The sequence below is a fragment of the Pipistrellus kuhlii genome, unplaced genomic scaffold, assembly GCF_014108245.1.
Source record: "Pipistrellus kuhlii isolate mPipKuh1 unplaced genomic scaffold, mPipKuh1.p scaffold_m20_p_6, whole genome shotgun sequence".
Classification (NCBI taxonomy): domain Eukaryota; kingdom Metazoa; phylum Chordata; class Mammalia; order Chiroptera; family Vespertilionidae; genus Pipistrellus; species Pipistrellus kuhlii.
Genome location: NW_023425562.1, coordinates 27,781,896 through 27,787,895, shown reverse-complemented (window position 1 = coordinate 27,787,895; position 6,000 = coordinate 27,781,896).

The window sequence follows — 6,000 nt, the reverse complement described above, 5'->3', positions numbered from 1 at the left end:
GTGTGTACCATTGTTAGGCTGGATGAGAATGTTAGGTCTTCCTGTTCAAAGTGGAGAATCACAGAAGGATTCAAAGCAGCATAGGGACATGAGTCAATCTGCTTCAGGGAGATTCTGGTGGCGATAAGAAACTCAAAGCCAGTGCAGGATGCTGGTGTTTGTGGAAAGAATGAACTTCTCTTGAAAGAAGCAGTGTGGGAGCATGCTGCTGATTTTCCCGTAACTGCTCTTCACTTCTTCCAGGTTTCTAGACATTTCAGCCAGGGCCAAGAGTGCATTTTGCAATCTCCCTTGAAGGTAGGTGAAGCTATGAGACTAAGTTCTAGCCAAAGGAATTTAAGCAGAAGAGCTGTGGGTGTTTTCTTTAGAGATAACTGGTACATGTCCTTCACTGCTTTTCCCACGCCCTTGTGGAGGAGGAGAAATAATTTTCTTTCTATCCTTCGAAATTCTTTTGGCTGGGCTAATAAATTGATAGGAGACAGATTAAGAAGAAAAAAGAACACCAATTTATTATGTTTGCATATACAGGGATACCATAAGACTATGGGAGCTGAGGACACATTGAGCAGTTAAGGTTTATATGACATTCTAGTCTGAGCAGAGGAAGACAGGGGTCTGGGACTTCAAAGGGAAAGTAGGCAATTCACAGGTAGGTGAGAAAGAGCAAACATGTAGTGAACAGTGCTGGGCCACTCCCAACAATGGGACACAGAGTTCAACACACAGACTCTGCAGGTTCCTCCCTGGATGGGAGTCCTATGATGGCACATTATGATGCTCAGGTCATACCTCCCACATGTAAGCAGGTTTTTCTTTCTGAATTCAGGTAAAGGGAAGGGCCGGAGGTTCTTTCTGAGTCTTTTGTTTCTAAAAAGATAACCATCTTAAAATAATCAATATCCCCAAAAGGCATATTTTGGGGTGGCAAACTCTGCTCTCCTTCACCCTCCTCATTTTTGCCACTTACACCCAGGAAGCCACAATCTTGACAGGTGAGGATTTGCAAAGACACACAGAACTCTGGAATGGCCACCTCCGAACTTGTGTGAGACATTCACCTCCCTCTCTTTTGTCACTGATATTTGGGAGTTTTCTATTATTTGCTCCAGATGTAATTCCAACAAATAAAAAGACCAAAGTGGGCCCACCTTCCCTTCTGGTGAAGTTTGGGGAGTTCTCATAACCATGAATGAAGGGAATAAAAATGTCCCGGCACTTCCACTCCCTTATTGAACCAGCCAGCAGCTCGAGGCCTCCACTGCTTCCACCTCCGGCCCCAATCTGGAGCCATCTCAATGCTGCACACACATCCTTTCAACCATGGCTCTTTTATCATCCGTCTGAATGGCAAAGGAAGACATCCTTCCTAATGAGAAAAAAAGATTCCTTCCGTGTCCTGCCATAAAGCTGGCTTTGTGTGTGGCCCTTTGTCCCAGCTTCTGAGTCTCCTCCATTCCCTGAGGTGATCTGTGTGGTCACAGCAGTGGCATGGCCATCAGAGCACACACCTGTGATCAAAGGAAGGCGGCTTTGGAAAGCCACGTCCACAGTGTGTGTGGGCGTCAGTTGCCCAACTCAGCCCAGGGCTTCAGGGACGCGGGGTCATTGGAACCACTGGGCAGCTCCTTCTAGAACAAAGAGGTTTCTGAGACCAGCTGGCCAGTGCCTGGCGCCTCGCCACCTCCACCTCCACCTCCATGTCCAATGTCTTCTTCTTTTTTCTTTTTTTTTTTTCTTTTTTTTTTAATTTAAATGGCTTCACGCAGTCATTCCACATTGGTTGGCATAAGGATGGAAATTGAAAAACCTCTTTCAAGAGGCTAGGAGTGTAAGGAAGGGGACATGCCTGACTGCAATGCTCATACCTCTTGCCTCCTTGTCCTGCTTCAGAGGCTGATCCAGGAGGCCCTTGGGTATCCGGTCCCATTTAATGACCTGGGCAGTGGCTAAGCTCCTAGAGGGGAAAGCAGCCCCTTCTGACTCTTAGGTAATTTTCCACCATCATTTCCAATAAATGAGTCTTTACAGCAATGCCTTGTCAGAGAGCAAGGCCCTCCAGGTAGCCCTTCGCTCTGGGGCCAGTTCCTTTGAGACAACTTAGGGTACTGAGCTCTACTCTTGAATAAGAAAGATGCTGGGCCTTCCTCCACCTGCCTCACTGCACTGTCTGCTTCTGCACAACCCTTCTCTACACTGTGAAGAAATGCCCCGAGTTACAAAGAATGCAAAATGTAGTTGTAAAATGGAGACTTTTCAAACACATGGGCATCGAACCGGTTAAGAGGATATCTACAGCATTGACGAAGATGACCCATTCACCGTCACCATGCGTGGTTCCTTTGACCGAGAGACAATGACCACAGTGGTACTTGTGTGCCAGGTGCCCGAGTGCTTGCTCGGCGTTCAATCACTCACCAAGAGGAGGGGAAAAATACAGAACATGTGCCACAAGCATGAGTAGGGCTTTAGTGACAATGGGCAGTGTGGGCCTTAGAGCTAGCTGCTGGCATTTGATATTATACATCACCTTTTAAAGCTGTATGACCTCAGATCTAAGTTATCTGACCTCTCTGTACCCCACTTTCATTACCTGCAGAATGGGGAGGATAATCACATCTGCCTCCTGGGTTTCTTTTACTGACGATAAAACGCATTAACTCTGTCGGTGCCTACACAGCTGGGGAAGCCCCAGGTGCAGGCTTGTCTGCCTTCGCACAGCCAGGTGAGGTTCTTTCACTGTGACTTTGGAGGCTGTGTCTAAATCGTGGACACTTTGCTGTGCAGTGAACTGAGTAGCACTCTTGCTGGCTTGATTCTCAATTAGTTTCTGATCTTCTGCTTATAGTGACATTAGCCAAAGCCACAGCTCTGATTTGGATCCTGGCATCTGTTCCAGAAGATTAGTTCACATGTGAAGTCTCCCCTGGACCCTGCAGGCCCTGGTCCTGTCTTTGTGCCTTGGTTCTCTTATTTCCTTGGCTCAGAACACCTTTGTCTATTCTCCCCATCCACCCATGGCCTCTGTGCAGGCATCGATGTTGTTCTCTCTGTTCCAGCCAGTGATGGCCTCAGAATATCTACAATAATCAGAACAGATGGTACACACATACACACACTCACATGCGATTACACACACATAAGTCAGGTATATACATGAAAGACTTTCAGAAACATACAACTTTATATCATACCTCTCCAATAAATCTCCATCTTGAGATTGAGGCCATTTTTCAGACATTAGTTGACATTCATGACATGGCTCAACATACTTTTTATAAATATTTCCTTTCATTTCAAGGAGAAGACCTTTCCCTCCTCTAGAAAACAAAACATATCAGGTAAGGGTGAAGCAAAAATATAACTTTTGAAATCTACTTAAAAATAGTAAACTGTTATCAATAACACACACTGCAAGAGGCAGCTGGTCGATGTTTCTCTCTCATTGACGTTTCTAGCTCTCTATCTCTCTCCCTTTCTCTCTGTTAAAAATCAATAAAATATATTTTTAAAAAAAGAGTGCTAGAAACAACTTCTGCTACTGGGTCAGATGGGTCAGCCTCTCTGGGCCTCAGTTTTTCTCTCTGTAAAGTGAGAAGATTACATTTTCATAGCAGTTTTTAAAAAACTTCCTCCCCTAATCAATGGAACTCTTCTTAAAGTAGAAATAGTAATATAAAGCCATTATGTATATGGCAAACCTAGACAAGGTGCTGGAATTGTGGGATGTCCTTAAGGTTTGCATTTTTATATGTACAAATATTATACTTCTTTTATTATACTTATTTTTAACTGTTTTAGTCTGCCTTCTTAAATAGCTTCCTTGGTTCTCAGGCATTGCTTTATTGCCTAGTGCTAGATGTTAAATTCAGGCACTGTTTTATGTCTTTATTTAAGTAACTTTGTGGCTTCTAGCCTTTAATATCTTCTTTTATATTTAAGTAGGACTTTTTCAAAGTCCATGTTTCTCCTTGTCCCATAGTCAATGTAAGTGAAAGAGGAACCGCCACTGTGACATGTAATTGAAATGCCGAAAGTAGACTTATTATTGGTCAGCCTGTCATTATACAAGGCTGGCAGCTTAACTTAGTGGACATGATGACAAGCTGGAAGCATAGCTATAAAGTTCAGACTTTACTTGACTACAGCCTAGTTGGTTGACATATTTCTTTATATGATAATCCATTTACCAAAACTGTATTTCTGAGAAATAAAGGTAAAACCTAACTGTACCAAAATTTAACAAAAATACAATCACATATCAGAGAATTGCATTGATATATAGTATCTGAAATTTCCTATATGGCATTTGAAAATTATCCTAGCTGTGGTAATAAGTGCAGACTCCTTATTAATTTATGTGCCACCTATTCACTCAGTGCATTCTTAATGAGCACCTTCTGTTTATTAGTCCTCTGTACCAGGTACTGAGAAGCATGCAAAAGTGACTGAGTATTTTTTTCTCAAGGTATATAATTTCCAATAAAAGAAAAAGACATGTCTGCAAAAACTGTATTATAATGTGAAATAAAACAATAGCTATGATACAACTTATTATAGCAAAAGAGTGAGAGGCATTTAAACTGTATGTTGAAGAATGAATTTATTTTAAACAAACAGAGCTGAGGTTAGGAGTGGAGAAGTACACCTCCAACAGAAGTAAAGAAAGAGGAGTGAGATGATAATGTGCACTGAGAAGATATCCGAGTAGCCCAGGATGAGCAGATGAGACAAAAAACATGCTCAGAGCAAGTTCACTCATATACACACTGACCCCAGGATCTCTGTATGGTCAATATCATCTCCTCCTAAGTCACCTATAGTTGAATCTAAGTAATCAAAGACACCTCCCAGAAATCCTACCATATAATCTAACTAGTAGATGGATTATTTTCCTGCTGAAGGTATTAAATTATATTGTTCCCCATTAAAGTTGTGCATTTCCCAGCCTCCCTCAGAGCTAGCTGTAACTATATGACTAAGATTTGGACAATGCTCTATCAGAGAAGGTATTATGTAGGACTTCTAGAAGTCTTATTTTTAAAAGGAGGTATTAGGTTTTTTGTTTGTCTCTTTTCACTGTTTCCTCCATTTTGCCTAGAATATAAATATTGCAGCTCGTGCTCTACCAACCATCATATGCCTTTAGGATGAACGTCATGCCGTGCAGTGGGTGATGTGGAGATTGGCAAGAACCTGAGCTGCAAATGACTTGTAGAACCCTGGTCTACCTTCCTTTTCTGTATGTGCATGACATTTCTGTATTTTAATCCATTTTTAAATAATTCTTTGGGCACATAAAAATTGCCTTCTCTAAATTTGGATTGAAATATGGTGCTATTAAAAATTACAATCAATCAAAAATCTTTTGAGGAAACAATTGTGCATATGTATGAGGGGTATGTATGGGTATGTTTGGCTGAGTATCTCTTGTAAAAATGGGATAAAAAGCAAGATAATATTTTCATGCAAGAGCATTTAAAAATATTCTCCATGCAGTTAAATTCTAACTGTGGAACCCAGCAGACTCGTAATAAACTTTATATGAACAGACACTATATTTTCTGTCTATAAAAATCAAACATAAGGCACAAATCACACTAATGTCAAAAGTATTGTCGAGTTCAGATCGTTCTGAGGATAATTGACCTGGAGGAGTTCAGACATAGTAAGATAGCCAGGTTACCACCTTGAAATCAATGAATGTTATGCTGCGGTCAGTGCCATTGGTATCAGGTTCTGTGGTTGATTTGCTGGGTGACTGAGATGATTTAATGACAACAATGACATAGCTCCAAGAACATACCTCTCTCCATCAATGCTTTTTTTCTTCCTTCCATTATAAAAGCAGTGAACCTAGAGCCAAAGACAAATCCTTAGCCCTACATCAAAATGTTGGCAATGCATGCACAATCATATGTTTTAGGTTAGATATTTGAGTTAAACAAATATGTGTATCATTTTTTATGACTTCTCCCTTCCAACTGACTTTTGATTAAC